This window comes from Cupressus sempervirens, chromosome 3 (assembly GCF_028749045.1).
Source record: "Cupressus sempervirens isolate cs-2001-9-10 chromosome 3, ASM2874904v1, whole genome shotgun sequence".
Taxonomy (NCBI): Eukaryota; Viridiplantae; Streptophyta; class Pinopsida; order Cupressales; family Cupressaceae; genus Cupressus; species Cupressus sempervirens.
In genome coordinates, this window is record NC_143120.1 from 544,243,165 (window position 1) to 544,265,537 (window position 22,373).

Genomic DNA, 22,373 nt, shown 5'->3' on the forward strand with positions numbered 1-22,373 from the left:
CTTTCACAGTAACAATGTTGCAAGACTAATACAATAAATCTATCTTGAAAATAGGAAATTGGATGGAATAAATCTACTCTACCTAAATCTATTCCACCTCCCAAGTTGGCCCCCTTGGTTGGCTTCAACTAACTAAGAACACAACATCTATTCCAAAATCACTCTTTCATCAAAATCCTTCTTTAACTACATCAACTAAATAATTTATGAAGAATAGGAAAAAGAGTAACTTCTAATTCTCAAACTAGAATTGTCTATTTTCCTCATTACCGTTTACTAAGATGATCCAAGATCCATTATATAGAGGATTGGATACTTATTGAAAACATGACATAAAAGCCTTGAACAAACATTGCCATAAAAGGAGGAAGATCAACCATAACATAGTACATTTATTAAGCAACAGAATAAAAACTCGCAAGAAATATAGCAAGTCAGGTCTTCCTAGATTTGTTGGAAAAGTAACTCCTCTATAAGCGTGGCTTATCCATAGGAACTAAACTGCGCTTTCCTTGCCATGATCAGTCTCCATCATCTTCTTCCTTTAATGCAATAATCACCACCCTTTTGTGTCACTCTTCGTTTCCTGAAAGTTAGAAATATTTGAAACACATATGCAAGATAACATTCCTCCTCTTATTAAGATATTATAAAATAGCTTAAAATATTTATATGAAATACTACATTCTATGTATAATATTAAGAAAAGTATGTCATACACACTACCCATAGTTTTAGTAAGTTCTAACAATCTCTGGCATAAGTTCACAAGGAATTACACAAATATTTTGGAAATGTTTTTAGACAAAGCACAAAGAGTAAGTCTAAACTATAAAAACTATATCAAAATTAAGACATTAATATGCCTCATCACCGATATCTACTAATATGACAGTTAGGACATCTTGTTACAAATTCATGTTATTTATGATATAGAATGGGATCATTGGGATATGCATTTATTGTTTGATACTTCATTCCAATTTGATTCATAATGGTAGATGATGATGAGTACAAACGAGGCATAATGTTTGATGGTGGTAACAAAAACTCAGTTATCAACCTACAACAACAAATATGAATTGTGAGTATAATGAATAGTAATAGTATGCTAACATTGAATATGAAAACAATGGCATACCTTAGCATATGTGACATTGCTACATTGGATAAACCATTCATAACCTTCAAGTTCATCAACAACACTATAGTAGAGAGAAGAGTTTTTGTAGGCCTTGGTATAGGGGCTTGTATGCCTTCTCAAGTATAGGTATATCAAGACCATCTTCATCATCATTATTAAATTCTCTAGTGTCATCATCATGATCATCTTCATCAGCTATGCCAATACCATCTTTTTCAATCATGTCTTTTAGCACATTATCATCTTCTTCTATGGGAGCAATATCCTCATCTTGGATATTCACACCTCCATGTTCCTCTAGTTGGAAATCCACATTCACCAATCAACAAAAATTGTGGCCCCCTTCAATGTGACCATGTTTCCTATAATGAATCTAGGTTGTTGTGATTAGAATTCTTTAATTCTTGAAGCCCTTACACTTTTTGCAAAGACAATTACATTTATCAACTTTTCTTCAAAATTGAGACCACAATCTAGCAATTTTCTTATTATTTTTATCTAGGTTCATATTGCTAGCGATGGTCTTTCTTCATAGAAAAATATATCTACAAAATTATTGGACATGTTGTACTTAATGTTTATATCTGCACATATGGTTTTGAAAGAAAAATTTGGTGTAATTAATGTGTATATCTACAAAAATATTGGACATGTTTTACTTAATGTTTATATCTGCATATATGGTTTTGAAAGAAAAATTTGGTCTAATTAATGTGTATATCTACAAAAATATTGGACATATTTTACTTAATGTTTATATCTGCACATATAGTTTTGAAAGAAAAATTTGGTCACCTCACTCAAATTCACCCATAATATAATTAATGAAAAGTTGTCTTCTTACAATGCTCTTTATTAATATCCTCCTTTGTGTCACTTCATTCTTAATTCTTCTTGAAGATGTAAATTCTTAAATATTCTTTAATTGATTGGTTTCTAAACTTTATTACTAAAACACCTAATTCTTGGTTTTTGGTTATTTCAGTATTCAATAATGGAAAACATGTTTGTTTCACTATAGACATGAATTTTCTACCGTTCCCAAAGTTTTGGGATGAGTTGGTGTCCATTAGGATTAAAAATGTAAAGAGTTTTCATATTTGACAAGAAATTGCAACTTAAATATCAAGTAGTTGTTGTAATGAAGTATAAACAATTTTTTTTTCTTTTTTCTGTGAATTACCTATTTACATTATGATAAGACTCATCCCATAACTAATATTATATTAAAAAAAGTTTTGTTTACCAAGCATTTAAGTGTATGTAAATAAATGACTCCTATATTTTAGAGTGGTTAATTATATTCTTGCTTTGTAGAAGTGAGACTACAGGATAAAGTGGAGAGGTCCTACTAAAGCCTTCTAATGCATATGTGCCAAGGTACATCAGTAATTATGGTTTTGGCTAATGAATATATATACTATTTTTGAATCCTTGAGTGAATATTTTGTTGATGCCTTTTATCAAGATTCAACTTGTAGTTTTTTAAGTCTTTGATTAGATATATGTAGAAATCTTCTAATTTTAGCTAGTTTGTGATTTTTCATGTTACAGTGTAAGGATTGAAAGTATCTATTTTGAGTCATCTAGGGAGTCTCACATGATCATAGGCTCTCAAGCATTGTCAATTATAGAGAGGTCATGCTCACATGCTACAATTAAAAAAAAAAATAGAGACAAATAGGCTTGTACAATTGGCTTATATGAGCTCTACCGCATAACCCATCTTTATCCACATGTAAGCTTTGTGAGTGTTTTTATGTTGCATTCATCTTTGCATTTTCATCAGTGCATAAAATGATGAACCTGTGTTTCTATATGACTTTAAGATTAGCGAATGAATTGTCAATTATAATGACATTTGTTTCTAAATAAGGAAATTTATAACTCTGCTTATAAGTTATTATAGGTAGACATCTTCTCACAACTTCAGAATGCAAGTGAATCATTTTGAACATACATCATAGATGGAAAAGCACAAGTACAAATTTTCACTGATAACTTCTCCTAAATAGTTATTTTGATTTTTGAATGCATATTTTTTCTTCAACTTATTTTTTCTTATTTTTTCTTCTATATAGGTACAAATAAATGCAACAGTTAGAAGGAGACACTCAAGTATGCCTATATCAACACCACCTCCTATAGCATCTAATCAATCTTCTCCAAAGCCCCCCCCTCCCTCTCCTTTAATCCTGAATGACAACTAGCCAGGTTAAAGAATACACATTCCAACTTGTGTCCTTTTCCAAATAATATTGACAACAATGATGGATCTTCATTAGTAAATATTGTATCGCATACAAAAATAAATATGATAGTATGTAACAAGAAGAGAAGAATAAAAATGTGAAGTACAAAGGCTACAATAGTATAAGGAGTAGCAAAGTTTTATCTATCACAACAAGGTGATCATTACACTCCAAAGGAATCTCATTCAACAATCCAAGTTTCAGGTCAGAGATCAACAACTATTTCATCCTAATAGGTGGATCAGTTAAATCATTTCACAAGGTAGACTTAACAGTCTTTTGCAAATCTCTTTACTAAGTGCATACTTTATTGTATGTTTGTAAATCCTTTTGCAAGGTGGACCTAGCAGTCCTTATTGCTCTTGATAGGGTAGATCGTCAAAAGTGATCATTGTAAGCCTTAAAAGGCCAACTTTATACTACAATACTAAAGCTTGTGGGTATCATCTCCATCCAAGTTTTACTTTCTATTTGAGAGATTTTTGGGTCATCATATTGTGTGTCAAAGTGTTATGATTGTTTTAATGCTTTTAGTTTCTTATGCATGGAATTAGATCAGAATTCACATGAAGGATTAATTGGTAAATAAAGATTAATGTTTTATTAGTTACTGATTCACCCCTCACCTCTCAGTAACTTAGCATATCATATATATTTCTAATAGATGATGATGATGGCGATGAAGATTTTGGTGGTGATGACAATGATCAAAGTGATAGGTATGATGATGTTGACATGGATGAAGATGATGATCAATGAAACATTTGTTGATGTAAGACCAATGTTAAGTATGATGGGGTCATGATTTATTTATAGAAATTTGTTTTACTTGTATGTGTTTATAATTAAGTTATTATGTGTTGAACTTTATTTTCATGGAATACACAATGACATTGCATAGCTACCACACATAAAGTAGAGGTCAAGAATTATAAAATATATAATGATTTTGATGAATGCATCATGTAATATTTTCTTCTACATAATTTTTAGTATATAGAGCATTGTAAGTGGACAACTTTTCATTCATTACAACATGGGTGAATTTGATGAGTGAGGTGACCAAATTTTTCTTTCAAAACCATATGTGTAGATATAAACATTAAGTACAATATGTCCAATATTTTTGTAGATATACACATTAATTAGACCAAATTTTTTGCTAACTTAAATGATTTACATATGTAGGATATTCAACACCTTTGACCAGGATCTTGCACAGCCACATGGATTGATAGGTATCAATCAATAGACCTTATAGATACATTTTTTTATTTGCATATCTTCTCTTTACTATCAACATAAACTTTAGTCCTAGTATGTCTCTCATTTTATGGATTGCAAGTATCACAAAAGAGGTATTTGTCTTATCTGTCTTCCTCGAGTGAGGAAAATATGGAAATAGAAGACAAAATTGAGACATCTAGTAGATTTAAAATAGGGAGACCAGCTAGAGGTCAAAAGACTAGAAGAAAATTCAATAAACAAATGCAATTTTTTCTTGCTGATGGGGGTCATGTTCTTATGATAATGAGAGTGAAGGTGATAGGTGTTGGAAATATGGATGGAGTAACTAAGGGGGGAGGGGGGTGTGAATCAGTTACCACAAAAAAAAATCTATAGATCCCTTAGATGTCTTATAAAACTAGTTACTACTGTCACTCAGTAAACATACAAAAATATGTTGTAACTCGGTAGATGCAAACTCGGTAGATGCAATGTATGTTAACTTATTACTAATCTTTAAGCATTCATAGTGATTAACATGCAACCATAAAAGAAATAACATGAACACATGAGACACCAGATTTAACATGGCAACCCAATATGGGAAAAACCATCAAGTAACTAGCTACTAATTTTCACTCTTCTGAAGTAAGCCCTGTTAGGAGCCAACTTTGTTATAGGTTACAAAACACACTGTTTGGTGTGACCTTGTTAAAGAATTTAATCATCCTGCTAGGAGTGGCCTTACCAGAGGATTTTAGAACAATTTAATAAAACTTTTACCTTGTTAGAGGATTTACAAAATGGCTATTAGACCAACTATGTTAAGAGATTTAGAAATCACTACTAAAATGGTGAGAAAGTAACAATGACTTGACTTGATTGAGATGCAACTAAATTGCTGATATAGATCTCAGTTCTACTTTACTAGATCCTCTCTTGATCGAATCCAACTTTTCTACTCCACAAGGATATTTGATCCTTCTTCAAATTTTCTCATACTTTCCTCAACACACTTGCATGCTCGCTCATTACACTTTAGAATTCACAACTTGACCTTTTATTTAAACCTTGCAAATTGTCAAGTCGGCTCATTTAAAAGTTACAATTATCAATAATCATTACATTAGTCAGCTATAATCATTAAATAAAATAATTAAACTTTATTTCTCAAAATAATAGAATCCTTCATTGGCTGACCCTACTCAGTAAACACTGCTCTAGAAATGATTTCCAGTGTTAACCAACTGAAGCTCGGTGAACACTGTGAACTCTAAAAAATTATTTGGAGACCGAGTGAACCAATAAACACTGACTTTTTTTTGCTAACCTTGTGAGCTTGGTTAACACTAAATTCTTCCTCATTTTTCTTAAATGATCGAGTGAGCTCGGTAGAAACTGTTTCCATAGAGTAACTTTTAGAAACACTCAGTAGACTCTGGAATTTACTTTGCTGACCAACTGAGCTCGGTAGACTCTGTAATTTGCTTTGCTGAACAACTGAGCTTGATAGACTCTATCTTCCAACTAATATGACATTTGTATAACATCAAAGACACCACACAATTGAACAATTGTATCCAACAATCTCCCTCTTTGGCATTGATGGAAACACAACATGTAATAGCACAATAAAATTTGAAAACAAGTCTTTTTCTGACAGAACATTTCTCCCTCTTAGATTTTATGCCACAAACTTCTCTAATCTAGTAATCTCCCTCTATGAAAGAATTGCATAGCTTCTTTTCTAAACAGTAAACTCTTCCTCATAAAAGTTCAAATTATAGAAAAATATGACAATAAACTCTCCCTCTTTGACAACACATGCCAAATACAACACATACCAAATGAGTAACAATGTACCTTAAGTACTAATTCATATGCAATGTTTCCATGATTATGCTACATAAACTGATAGATCTTCAACTTGGTTCCTATTGATGCATCACTAAAACTTCATTTTAGTGAGCTTTAGATAGGGGAATGACCCCTAACTTACCTCTTAGATACAAGAATGCATCCTTAGGTAATGGCTTAGTGAATATGTCAAAAATTTTCTCTTTTGTATGGACATATTCCAATCTAATCTCCTTATCCTACACTAAATCTTTGACAAAGTGACACTTTATTGCAATGTGCTTGGTTTTGGAATGCATCACTAGGTTCTTGGATATGTTAATTGCACTTGTATTATCAAAAAACATAACTGGTTCTTTGATCTCCACCTTCATGCCTTCCAATAATTGCTTAAACCAAACAATATTAGAATAGTTTACTACTGCTACAACATACTCTACTTTTGCTATAGATTGGGATGTACAATTTTTCCTTTTACTTGTTCAAGAAACCAACCTCTTTCCAAGAAAGAATGCACCTCCACTTGTACTTTTTTTGTCATCTAGATTACTAGCCCAATCAACATCAGTAAACACTTTTAGGTCCAAATTTCCTCCAAGTTTATACCATAGACCATAATCTTCAGTGCCTTTCAAGTATCTCAAGATCCTTTTGATTGTCATCATGTGATTTTCTCTGGGTTTTGCTGAAAATCTTGCTACTATACCAACTATAAGAGCAATATTAGGCCTTGTATGAACCACATACTATAACTTTCCAATCATTGATCTATATAAGGTCTGATCTACCTCTTTTGATTCATCATTCTTGGTAAGCTTTAATCTAGTAGAAATGGGTGTTCCAACTGGTTTACAATCTTCCATACCAAACTTCTTGAGTAACTCCTTGATGTATTGAGACCGAGTAATGTAGATATCATTATTGCTCTACTGAATTTGAAAACCAACAAAGAATTTGATCTCACCAAACATAGACATTTAAAACTCCTTGTTCATTTGCTCTGAAAAATATTTGCACAGAGCATCATTCCCTATAAATAAAGTGTCATCCACAAATATTTCTGCCAAAAAAATCTTGTTATCTAGTCCTTCCTTGATATACAAGCTATTGTTATCATTAGTTTTTTGAAAACCAATCTAAATAAGATAGTTATGCAATCTTTCATACCATGCTCTAGGGGCTTTTTTTAGACCATACAATACTTTGTGTAATTTGCAAACCATGTCCTTCTTGTTTGGATCAACAAAACTTTTAGGTTTCTCAATGTAGACTTCTCCATCAAGAATACCATTGAGAAATGTTGATTTGACATCCATCTGATATACCTTAAATCTTTTGTATGCATCATATGCAAGTAAGGTCCTGACACCTTCCAATCTTGCAATAGGAGCACAGGTCTCTCGAGAGTAGCCTTTACATATCAATCTAGCTTTGTTTCTTGATACCTTACCGTCCTCATTCAAATTATTTATGAATACCCACTTTGTTCCAATCACATTTTTATCTTTAGGCCTAGGTACAAGAGTTCATATTTTTTTCTTCTCTATTTCCTCTATCTCTTCATTCATAGCCTCAATGCAACTTTCATTGTCTAATGCATCTTTGAAATTCTTAGGTTCAAAATTAGCAAGTAAACAAGTACCTTTTAGCTTACTTCTTGTCATAGTACCTTCAAATTTGTCTCCAATGATGTCATCTAGTGCATGATGTCTCCTAACATACTTGGCCAATATAGGCTCCTTTCCTTTTGAATGAATTGCATTTTCATCCTCTTGCACTTCAACTTTAGGTTTTGGCTGCTCTGACTAGGTAGGCATTAGCTTGGTAGCTTCAGACTGTGACTCGAGTCCTTGTGACTCAGTTGGAACTTCTTGCAACTCGGTGACTGAGGAAGACTCAAGAGTAGAAGTCACTTGATTGACATATGTATCTGGCAATATATCAAGTTCAATGAAAAGAAATCTCATGTAATCTTCTGGTTCCTTTTTGCTTTCTTCTTCAGCCCTTTTTGCAAACTCATCAACTTTCACATGTGCACTTTCTGTGATTTTGTGAGTAGACAAATTTAGACATCTATATGCCTTACTCTTGCAAGAATATCCCAAAAATATACCTTCATCACCCTTCACATCAAATTTTCTTTTTCTAGATTCTTTCAAAATATAACATTTTCTTCCAAATACTTTAGGTAAATTGCATTGGGTTTATAGCCATACCATAACTCATAGGGGGTTTTGAATGAGTCCTTCTTCAACTGTACTTGGTTCAAGGTATGAACTACAATGTTGATAGCTTCCTTCAAGTATTTGATAGCAATATTCTTTTCAATCATTAGAGTTCTTGCACAATCCATGATAGATCTATTCCTCCTTTTAGTTATTCCATTCTACTCGGGAGTTCTAGGAGTTGATACCTATCTTTTGATTCCTCTTTCAATGTAAAAGTTATTGAATTCATGGGAGATGAATTCACCACCTCTATCTGATCTCAAGCATTTCATTCTTTTTCCTATTTCCTTCTCTACTCTGGCCAAATACCATTTGATCTTTTCAAATGCTTCTGACTTCTCTCTCAGATACATAACTGTCATCATTCTAGAGTAGTCATAAAAAAAAAAATAAAGAACTTTTCTCTAGTATAGCTTTCAATTCCAATAAGTCCACACAAATCAGTATGCACAATTTTCAAAATTTATTTAGACTGATAGTTTTTACTTTTAAAGCTAGTCTTTCCCATCTTACCAATCTGACAATTCTTGCATAAACCAACATCAAGTTTTTTTATACTAGGAATGCCTCTTACTTTCCTAAATTTTCTTATTTTCACCATGTTATGAAAATTCACATGACATAACCTTCTGTGCCATAACCAACTTTCTTCAACTTGAGCAATAAAACATGAGCACTCACCAAGTTTAAGATAAAACAAGTTACCTTTTGTTTGTATGCCTAATCCAATTAGCTTTCCTTTGTCATTCAACAGTCTTGCCTTTCCATGCATGAATTCCACCTTGAATCTAATATTGATTAGCTATGTCACACTCAGTAGATTGTGTTTTAGTCTTTCAACCCAATAGCTATTATCACGTATAAGCTTTATGGTTAGTGAGATTTTGCCTCTTCCTTTTATGCAATAGGGTTCATTATTTCCAAACCTTACACTACCACCATCATAGTCTTCAAAATGTTCAAACTTAGTTTTGCCACCAGTCATATGATGAGAACAACCACTATCTATTGTCTATGTATCATTTTTTCTTACATGAGAGATAAGTTCCATCTTATCTTCCTCATCATTATCAGATTCATCTTTCACAGCAATGTAAACAATTTCATCTTCACTATCATCAGAATACTTATCCATGAAACATATTTTCTTACCTCTATCCTTGAATGATTTGAAGTCTTTCTTTTCATTACACTTGTGACCTTTCTTCTCATCCTTGTTTTGCTTGTTTGGGCACCTAGCTACAATATGACCAATTTCCTAACATGAAAAACAGATTAGAGGAACCTTACCTTTGTATTTTCCTTTGCCTCTAGAATATTTCCTTGCTAGTAGAGCTTAAACTACTTCAAGATCATTGTCAAAAATTTCTTATAATTTTTCTTCACTTTTTGACTGAGATTCTTTTATTTTCTTCCCTTTTTTTTTGAGTGAAAGTTTGGCTTCAAATGTAGATTCAGTGTTCTTGGAAGCTGGAACATATTTGTCATAGTTATCTAGCTCAAATAAGTCAATCTTCCCACTATGACCTCTAAATTTATCTTATGATTTAGTTCACATCTTCTTTCTTGAATTGCAAAAACTCTAATTGCATAAATGGGAAGCAATGTTCTAAGGACTTTACTTACAACTATTTCTTCTTTGATATCTCCTCCAGAAGCTTTAATTGCACAAATACTTGCTTTGACTCTTTCAACATATTTAGAAATGGTCTCATCCTCTCTCATTTTCATCTAATCAAACTTTCTTCTTAGACTTTCTACTTTGTCTCTTCTCACATTGTCATCACCTCCATAGATATCTTTTAGCTTGTTCTACATGGCAAAGGTAGTTTTGCAGTCCTTGATATCATCAAATTCTTCATAGCTTAGAGCTAATGCAATCTCTATCATCATGGTGTTATGAGTCTTCTTCTCAGTAGTGTCATTGACAGATAATGTACCAGAAGAAGTTGTATATTCCTCATCAAGATATTTCAATCCTATATCTCCAATGGAAGTTAAATGAAGTCTCATTAGTCCCTGCCATGCTGAAAAGTTATTCCTGTTAAGCCTTGAAATTTCCCTCTTGTAAGACATCTTGATCTTTAGCTTAGATCCTTGAAACCCTTCCTGTAAGCACCAAATGCTCTGATACCAATTGTTAGAAATAGTTACCACAAAAAAAATCCACATATCCCTTAGATGTCTTATAAAACTAGTTACTGCTATCACTTGGTAAACATATAGAAAAATGTTATAACTTGGTAGATGCAGTGTATGTTAACTTATTACTGATCTTTAAGCATTCATAGTGATTAACATGCAACCATAAAATAAATAAATAGAACACATGAGACACCAAATTTAACGTGGAAACCCAATATAGAAAAAACCACCAAGTAACTAGTTACTAATTTTCACTCTTTTGAAGTGAGCTTTGTTAGGAGCCAACCCTATTAAAGGTTACAAAACACACTGTTAGGTGTGACCTTGTTAAAAGATTTAATCACCTTGCTAGGAGTGGACTTGCTAGAGGACTTTAGAATAATTCAATAGAACTGCCACTTTGATATAGGATTTACAAAATGGCTGTTAGACAAACTCTATTAAGAGATTTAGAAATCAGTACTACAGTGGTGAGAAAGTAACAATGACTTGACTTGAATGAGATGAAATTGAATTGTTGATATAGATCTCAGTTCTTCTTTACTAGATCCTCTCTTGATCGAATATAACTTTTCTACTCCTCAAGGATATCTGATCCTTCTTTAAAATTTACTAATACTTTCCTCAACACACTTGCATGATTGCTCATTACACATTAGAATTCACAACTTGACCTTTTATTTATACCTTGCAAATTGTCAAGTCAGCTCATTTACAAGTTACAATTATCAATAATCATTACATCAGTCGGCTATAATCATTACATAAAACAATTAAACTTTATTTCTCAAAATAATGAAATCCTTCATTGGCCAACCTTGTCTATAAACACTACTCCAAAAATAATTTCCAATCAACCAACTGAAGCTTGGTGAACACTGTGAACTCTGCAAAATCCTTTGGAGACCAAGTGAACTCGGTAAACACTAACTTTCCTTTGCTAACCTTGTGAGCTCAGTCAACAATGACTTCTTCCTCGTTTTCTTTTGATGACCGAGTGAGCTCAGTAGAAATTATTTCCACAAAGTAACTTTCAGGAATGTTCAGTAGACTCTGAAATATACTTTGTTGACCAACTGAGCTCGGTAGACTCTATCTGCCAACTGATATGACATTTGTGTAACATCAAAGACAACACATGATTGAACAATTGTATCCAATAATAAGAAGGTTCTCTTAAGGTACACACATCTTTATAAAGAGTGGGTACCCAAGGAACTACCTCTAGCAATATTTTTCTATCAATGAAAGGATATATTGCATAGCTACATCTTCATTACATGGTTCAAGCTTATTTTCCATGGATGGCATAAAGGTCTATTACAATAAAGTTGTTGAATTGATAGAATATGTAGGACCTTGTTACAGTTACAACAATTGGATGTTGATTGTGCAATATCAAAAAAGTACGCGTAGTTATGCATTGTCACCAAATTATATACAATGCAAAGAAAATGATCAAAGTAAAAAAGTTCGCTATGTATATTGATGGAAGGTGAAAAGAAACAGGGAATATTGCAAGATTTATAAATAGTTCTCAACATTTGTTAACTAATAAGTGGCTAAATTGTATATTCGAGGCACGGGAGGGAAATCATGTTTTTGTATGTGCGATAGAATCAATAAGTCCAGGGGAAGAGCTTCTGATAGATTACAATTTGAATAGTGTACATACAAAAAAATTCCCTATCATGGGATTGGTAAGTATAAAATTTAAACCAATTTCCTCCAATTAATATTGACTCCAATATACAATCTACTATTTTATTAATATTTTTTTTGGTAAGTCTATTACTTTCATTTCGATGTTGATTGCTAAGAATTACTAATTTTTTTCACAGGGTGACATGGATAGACCACCACCCACAGGTGGGGATGCACCATCTCACACACCTTCTTTAGGGAAGGTAAACCTTAATTATTGTAATTGTTCAAATTATATCGAAAAAAAATTATATTATTATGTTATTTTCCTTATGACTTTGGAGTTATTTTGATGGAATTTTACTGATGTTGATGTCACAACTTGATACTTATTGATAGGAAAAAGCTAAAATGATAGCAAATCAAATGTGATCTGAAACAAAGACGTCATTTCTAGATGCCATCACCCTTAGTGCTAACCCCATATTCATGCCCCACCAACTCATACAAAGATACAATGATGAAATTATTAACATTATCATCGAGAGTGACACAAGCGAGGAGAAAGAGACACTAAAAGAAGAATTGATACGTAGAGTCAAATCTTTGAAGGTAAGCAGTAATTAATCTCAAGCAATAATAAAAGTTCAATAAATGTTTATATTTTATAGTATCTTATGGATCATGGTCTAAAATATTATGTGTTCTTCTAGAGCAATTTATGACATGTACAAGACTGCATGGTAAACATGGTGAGGGTTGTAGCGCACAACTTTCATGTATGTAACACTTTCTCTTTACACCATTACTAAAAATTATAATATTATTACATCGTTGAGTTTATTTAAGGCAGATTCAATTATGAATGAGTGATATTCCATACTTGGGTCTTTGTTTGAACTAGTTTAGGTTGTGCTTGACTATGAAAGGTGAGAGTGTTATGACCACCGAGTTCAACTAAGAACTTATTTATTGTTAACAGATCCATGAAACAACAAGATTACAATCCTCAACAAAGTCTAGTATTTAATTAGAAATTCATGGTTTTGAATCATGATATCTTTGATTTCTTTAAATATGGAAAAACAAGATTCACATGGGATAAAAAGAGGATTAAAGCATCACTATTTGAATCCTCCTTTTTCAAAAGAATATAATTATCTTAATTTAGAATTCATTGATTGAAAACTCCCACTATTTTAAAACATATGTTGACTAGTGAAATTCATATCATACCACACATTATCTTCTTTTAACCCTCTTTATAATATTCTTCAAAAGTCACAAGAATAATGTACACATCTTAACCAATTCTAGATACATCTAGGTTGTTTGTTGTAAGAATAATCAATGTTTTTTTTTTTTGAAAAATACCACTTCACCTATTCTATTAATTTTAATAAAATAATTCATTTAGAGTTAAAATTAATAGAGTCAACCAAGTGACCTAAATTTGAATTCCTGAGAATTTGAATATATCTAATATGCTTTCAACAATATTGTAAGTGACCATAAGTAAAGAAATAGAGGTTTAAGATGTCTCATAAAAGTTTAAAATTCTAATATAAAAGTAACATTAGAGGTAGGGACCAACAATATATTAAGACCAACAAAAGTTATTTAGTGTACTAATGTGTTTTGAAAGTTAGGTACATGAGCAAGGTCGATTATGTGTGTTGGCATTAGTAGGCAGACCATTTTGATTGTAGTGGAAAATAAATTGATGTTAATTTTATGTTTCCTCTACTACTTACTAGTAAATTTGGTGCCTCTTTTGACAGATTAACAACAAGATTACACTGCAGATTAACATATTTTTCCTTCTCCATCCTATTCAAATAAATGATTAATTCTGTGCTTACTGTATTCAAATGAAATATGACTATTAAAAGTGAATCTTATAATATTGAGTAATTACTAATTTATCATTCTTTTAAGCATTTGTTATGTACTACGCAGATACTAGAAATGTTTGAATTGAGTGTGTAAGAAATTTACAACCATTTCACAAATGAAAGGTATGTAGAGAAAAATGACATGGATTTCACTTGGCTATCTTACCTAACCTGGTCCTTTTGTTTGTCTTAGTAACCTTATGACTATTATGGGTATATTTATTTGATTTTTTAGCCCGTCCTACTTAGTGTTGAAATAGGACATCTAATGTTTAAAGTGAAATTGGTGCAACATTGTTTGTTTTCATCAACATTATAACACTTAACTTTTAATTTCGGATGCTTCTAGCTAGTATCCCATTTTATCTTTATCCATTGCAAATTTCTTTACTAAAAATATGGTATTCTTTAGCTCATGATGAAGTGTGGACACCTCCTTTGGTTGTCACTCTGATATTGCTGAGTGCATTGTCAGCAACCAGGAGCATGCAAACATCATCAACTATGCCAAGTACAACTGGTAAAACCTTTTTTTTCTATATTTTGTAATGTGCTAATCATGCTTTTTTTTTTTGTTGGGTGGATTTTATACCCATGTACCTATTATGTGCACTAATAGATAGACTACAATTGATGGAGAAACAGAGACTAGTACTACTGAAGCTGATCCATTTCCTAGATTAGTCCACATGACTAGTACTGTTTCATTTGTAGGGACATTGTTGCTGAACAAGAAAACTATGTTTTTGTAAAAATTATGAAAGCTTTCAAGTGCTTTAAAATTATTATTATTTACAGTGTAATTGTGGTTTACTTATACGTAACTCAATTTGGACTGATAATCCCATGGTATTTTTGTAAGAAATAATGTTTTTTTTATCAGCTTTTTGATGTGACATTAAGGCTATTTGGACCCACCATACATAAAAGGTATGTAGTTTTATATCATTGCTACAATATTTTTCTTTTTTTCCATTTATTGTACTATATTAAAGTTATTGATCTAAAAAAATATTATTTTTTAAAAAGGTGGAATGACCAAGGTCCTAAATTAAAAAATTCAGCTCATTACATCTTTTAAGGACCTTTTTGGAAAAAATATTTTTTACACTGCCCTACTTCTCAAAAGAGCATCAAAACATATAAAGACTGTGAGGGACCAATATAGAAGGGGTCTAAAGGAGAACCCAAAGCACGACTATCCTCCTATGATTCCATCGATGGAGTGGAATGAAATAATAGAAGATGCAAAACAGAAAAGGCTACGTGATAAAAGAAATGAACCAAAAGAGGGAAAAATAAGGTATGTCATGATAAATTATTAAGTAGAATGTAATCATGCACTAATTAATGATCTTTGTAAATATATAATATAACATGTTTCAAACTGTTCATAAATTGCAGAACACCTAAGTGGCTACAAAAGCGAGAGTAGAAAAGGTTGGCCAACACAAACTTGGCTCTGGTGGCTATATAAATCTTCAGTCTCAACTTGTAAGTAGTAGCAACGGAATTTCATATAGTTTTTTTATATATAATATTAAGAAAAAATTATAGGGCACAATTTTCAATGTAGAGCCCACTGATGAAGATAAAAAATTGCCTTGAAGGAAGGCTATAAAGTCATGGTTGCACGACTACACCAAGAATCTGAAAGCATACCCAAGAATCTAGTGCATCAAATGAGACACAAGTAAATTGGTCAAATAAAATGTAAATCAAATTGAATACTTGAGAAATTTCTTTTTGGTATTAGTTTCGAACATAAATTGACTGCATAACAATGCACATAACATTTTACTGCAACCTTCATATCCTATTACAGAACCTACGTGTGATGAAGGCCATGCTGTGCATCATAGTGGTGGAGGTATTAATTTTCTATTAGAAATTAATTACACAATTATGAATAAAATTTAACATCTTCAATTGCAATTTTGCATGCAACCTTTTTTTTGAATATTTTAGAGCATGTTGAACATCATGGTGAAGGAGTGAATTGTGTTCCAAGTGTTCAACATGTTGACATGGTGGTGGATCAAAATGTTAATGTACTCGATGTGGCATTTCTAGGTAAGAAAAATGCATGTCATGTTGTACTGGTAATTAAATACTTGTAATAGTTTAAAAAAAGAAAAAGAGTATGCCAATTTAACTCATTTACTTGTTCTTGCAACAAAGCCCTCTTTAGTGCAACAACCTCTTGCTCCTCAAAATAGGAGAAGGCATCATAATTTGACATTACATGTGCCACCAGAAGAGGAGAATAAGGAAGATATTGATGCTCTATCAACCATTTTTCTTAAGAGAGCTAAGAAAAACAAAATGAAGAATTTTTTTTTTTTAAATGCTCTTTGATAAACCTTATTTGGTAAACTTTGTTGGATAATGAAAGAATGTTGTTTTAAGTAATTATCTACGAATGTTGCATATTAATATTTATTTTTATTTTATGTTAATGAATATTTTTATGTGTTAATGAAGTCTTGAGTAGTATTGTGTATTAACGAATTTTATATCATATTAATGAATGTTATGTGTTTGTATTGATTGAATGTTATAGTTCATAAATGGATGAATGTATGAATGAAGTATGTAATTAGATGATAATGGGGAATTTAGATTGATGTTAGGGGGAGGGAGGTGAGGCCAAATGAGCTTCCACCTTCATGCGATTGGCCTTGTTAAGTAGAGAATATAATAGTATTCTCAAAACCAAGTGAGAATATTAAAATATTCTTGAAACCAAGTGAAGCTCAAACTAGTATACCAAGGATATCTTCTTAACTAGCTAATAGATTCTTTTCTTTGAGATAGAGTTCTGTGTCCATTCCTTTATCAATCACTACCCTTTTAGGCTTCTCAATTTCCTACTCTATTCTTTCTTTTTCTTCAAAACTATTACCAAAGTAGCAATGTATTCTTGATCATCTTTAACTTAGTTACCAAGCAATATAATTTTGATCCCAATACATCTACTTCCTTCAACTACTATTCTATTGTATTCATTAGGTTTTCATCCCTCACCCACATTTTTTCAAAACTTGAAAGGACATTTTTTTGGGAGTGAATCCTCAATGATATTCAGCTGAACTACAAAGTGGTTTGAACTAGAATGAGGGAGGATATGGGAAAAGACCATATATTGAAATCAATTGTTATTGATATTGTTTGGTGATTCTCCACTATTTTTTCTCTAGGATTCATTATAGCATTGAATTCACCACCTATAGTACAAATCTAAATTCATTATAGCATTAAATTTAAAACTCAAAAAAAAATTGTTAAAAAATAAAATCATGTCCAACACATACTTACACCAACCTTCTTGCAAGGAACTGGGCAAGCATTTTCTGCTAGTGAATTTAGGTTGTCTATACAATGTATTGGCTTCTCTACCAGTTTCATGCATAGAAGAAAAATCTGGTAAGATTTTTAGTTTTGTTGAGAAATCTCCTTTTTTCCCCAAGCACAAAATTTTAATATTCTAATACTTGTGAGAGCTAGGAAACTAACTAATAAGCATTGCAAATGTAATTCTTGCTTTCAATCAATTGTATTAAGGAACTTAGTGACAATTTCTTGTATTACACTCTTGGAGATGACGACCCCAAAAATTTGCAGACTCAATCTTAAAGGGACATATTTTTTTAGTAAAAGAAACATATTTTTTTGGTAACCACATTTTAACCTGCCTTGACATTTGATGCAAGAAGAAGGTGTTAATACATTTTTATTACCAAACTCTATAACTACGCTACTTCCAAGCCTACCAAACATATTATTGTCATGTTGGTAAATAGATTTTTTTCTTTAATAACTCTCAAAATGCCCAAATGTTTGAAGAACAATTAAATACAACAATTGGGAAAATGTTACTTCATAACTAATTTCCCTATGAATTATAGGTACAGCTCCCTTGTAGGTGATTTTCAAAGAATTTTTTTGTTTCTAATCCTACTATGGTGTGTTCTCAACCAAAGAACAAAAGAGGTAAACCAAGTTAGACCTAGGCAAGAATAACTCAGGCAATGGGTTGGTCTTGAAATGAGATCAACTCCAAAAATTCACACATCTTATGAATCCACATAATTGATTATGTAGTTATGAAAAATTGTAGTGAATAAAATGTAGGATGAAATGATATGAAGTCATGACATAAATATTCCTTTTAACTTTAGTAATTCTCTTATTGCTTTATCAGTTCATTAAATTGAAAAGAGAAACAAAGCTTCATTTGTCTTCAAATTTCTAATCTAACTTGTAAGAAATACCTTGACTAGCATATGCATGGAATGTTAAATAAATGGTATCAAATACTTCTACTCTTGTTTCTGCAACAAAAGAGCATTTCACCAAAATTTGTTGACCCCTCTATTATCAGGAGAAATTACATTTATAGTTTTTTGTCATCTCTCAATTCTACCAAAGATTGATTAATAGGAGGTTATCATTGATTCCTTGGGTCAAGTTGATCAATTGAGATGCATAATGTTGATCAAGATGGTTGAGATGGGTTTCCCTACCAATACATTGGTCAATCTGGATGAGCAAGAGTTGGATGATGTTGTTCGGATCATGGCTAAAATATACAACCTTGATCTTCTTGTTGGAGAGAAATATGGCATTAAATATGCAATTAGGGCAAAAAAGAGAAGGCTTGATGAAGTAGAGAGGAAGAAGCATATGGAACTCTTTGTTGTCATGGATGGACGACAATGCAAGAGTGATGAGAATGCCTTAGACACACTATCTTAGGAAGGTGATTTGTGCCTATCCATTGCTACATGTGTTTGAATGGAAGAGTTATCATTATACTTGGTTTTTTTGTGCACATATAGATGATTTCTTACTCTATTTTGTGCTTTTTTTCCATTGGGGGACATATATGTTCTTGAGAAATTAATCAATTATATAGTTGCACATGATAGTTGTAGTTTGTTCTTCTGAGAACACTATTATGTACTTTAGTGTCCATATCTTCCTCATCTTTGCCTCTAGATATTCTCCTCACAAAGTCACATAATTTAGATCATATTAGTAGGTAGCCTCTAAAGCTATAAAAATAGTAAATACATGTAGCATTGTATATACCTTTGTGTAGAAACAGCTTCTTGTAATCACTCTTCCATTAAAATGAGAAATGAGAACTCTTTCATTGTTCATATTATTTTGAGTACCATTGTTGTATCATTTGTAAAGATGCAAAAAAAATTATGTTTCATTTCTTTAATGGGTTTTAAAACTTTTCTTCTTTGATAGTGTCAAATATGGTAATTTTCTCTTCTAGGATAGGTTTTGTGATAGTTTTTAGCATTAACATTTTGGATCGTACTTCAGGATGTCTTATACATCATGAGTAAAGGCATTTTGATTATGAATCATGTACCATGATCAACATTAATACTAAAAATTATCTCACAGTCTATTCAAGAAGATAAAATAATTATCTAGTATAGATTGTGGAAATTTTATACACTTTAGTAATTAAATCTAATACATATGTGACATTAACAATGTTTAGTGGTGAAGGGGGAAATATTCAATAGCTTCTAAGATTCATCATTTCTATATGAAACGTATTCTTTAATTTATTGGTTCTTTCTAATATTTGGTGAAGAGGACTATATATGGATTATAAGGGTTTATTAGATCATATGATGATAACTTAGTTGGGTTGATGATACAAGTCTATTAGTGGAAGAACCTAATGAAGATAACACTATGATTCTTTCATAGAATAACTATCCATTGAACCTGAATATAAGAAATGATCATGTGTTGCTGCTCCAAAATAGTGGTCATTTGAGTACTGTAGTGAGTGGGCTAATGACACTACCTAATAATAATAACTATTGTAGTGATCAACAACTCAAAGCTTACAAAAAGTAGAGGAGAAGGCACTCAAAAGAGTTTGGAGAAGATGGCAAAGATAGGAAAAGAGAATGCGCTTTTATTGTAACTAAACCAGGAGAACTTACAAGACGAAAAAGGAATGGGCTTGACTATTTGTTTGATCTCTACGAGTAGTGTGGCAAGTTTTTACTAGATGTTCAGCACATCGCTAAGGAAATAGGAGAGAAATTTCCTACAAAGGTATTTGTTTATAATGCTCTACAATCACCTCAAAAACATAGTGCATAGAATTTAAAACTAAATCTTGGTTCTTTTATTCAAATAAGATTAGATAACTTATCAAGAGAAAGTGATATTGTTTGTGACATGGATCAAAGTGTATTTACTTGGTTGAAACAATGTTTCAATCAATAGTGTAATAACACTTCTTACATGTTCAAAAAAATGTTTGAATGTGTGTTGAAATGCATGGTCGACCTTGTTCAACATGCTTTGCTTTCCTATATAATGTGCATATTCATATTTATTGTGGTTGTGTTGGCATCCCTATTATCCATGACTTGATAATACTCTATTCTATTGACATTGATGTCTACAATATTGAATAGTTTTGTAGATCTCCAAAAACCATAGGTAGAACTTGATGGAAAACCATGTGTTGTTGGAAAAAGTGGTCACATGGCTCTGTATGATAGTTTGTTTAGTCAGGTTTACAATAGCCTTAATCTTATTTATTATTGCCATATTTCTAATGCTCAATATACTTTCTTAGGAGATAAATAGGAAAGACAATTTATTTCAATACATCACACAAATTAAAGTATGTCTTACTATCATGCAGTTGGATGTTGCATCATTTGAACTTCTTGTAACTGATAATGAGTTCAAGGATTCAGAGTTCAGAAAATAATTGAGTGAAACTATAGGTTCTTTGCTAGAGTTGCATGTAGTTCCAATTTTCAATGGAAATGATGCAGTGAGCACAAGAAAAGCACCATACAAGGTATTTATTCCTACAACAAATTTAAACCACATGCTTTGTTTATAAGTATGCCAAATTTTTAATTTGTGATTAATTTTGGCTAATCATTTGTGATAGTTTGTTTGAAAACTAGGTTACTTCCATACACTTACCATTCCAAATGGTACATGGACCTGTTTTGGACAACATTTAAACATGGTAGCAAAATCTTGTTAGATATGTCATGAGAAATCAAAATCTTGTCTAGCAATACATGCATAAATCCAAGAGTCGAGAGACCTTCTCAAGCATTAGATGGAATACCTATTACACTTTGCTTGCAAAACCTAAGAATTAAGCTCACTTAGCTTAAGACCACGAAGGGAAATTCTTAAACTCTTCTTAACATATCATGAATTTCAGACAATGCTAAAGGAAAGCTATTACTAAAATGATTCCCTTTGGATCATTACAACATGTTCTCACAAATTACTTAACCTAAACAACTACATCAATGCAACTCATATATAGATGTTTAAAAAGATGGATGTCACAATAAATGAATCAAACACAATAAAATTTGTTAGAGAAGATGAGTTTTCATAGAGGTTATTTGACTATTTGTGCTCTTACTATCACATGGTTCTTTTGTTTTAGGTAGATACTTAAATTTTGATAGACTTAACTAGCTTTTGGCAATCTTCTTATTCATCAAATTGAATTCTTCTTTTTGAAGTTGCCCCTGAACTAATTTTATATCATCATACATTTTTGATCTTCTACCTTCATTGTTATGCATCACTTGAAAAAGTTGTCAACATCCATAGGATTGTCAATTTACTCTTTACTTATTCACTATGATTGAATAATGTTTGTTGTAGTTGCATAAGGTTCAGTAGGTTATTACATTTTGAATGGATTAAGAAGCAAATGGTTATGGTATTAAATGTTTCAGGTTAAAGGTCATTTACTAATTCTACTCTTAATATATTTGTAGTAGTGCTTTTATTATAGGGAGATTCTTAAATAATGAGTATGATTGTCTTCTAGCAATATTCTTCTACATTGGATTGAACTCTTCCTTTTCAAGTTGCCCTCCCTTTTGATCTTCGACCACTACTACTATGCATAACTTTAAAAAGTTGTTAACAGTCATGGGACTAT

At 31.7% G+C, this 22,373-nt stretch overlaps 1 pseudogene; it reads left to right on the top strand.

Moving 5' to 3' along the window:
- Positions 1-21,158, top strand: part of LOC149567571 (floricaula/leafy-like protein) — a 46,080-nt pseudogene extending 24,922 nt beyond the window's left edge.
- The last annotated feature ends 1,215 nt before the right edge of the window (positions 21,159-22,373 follow it).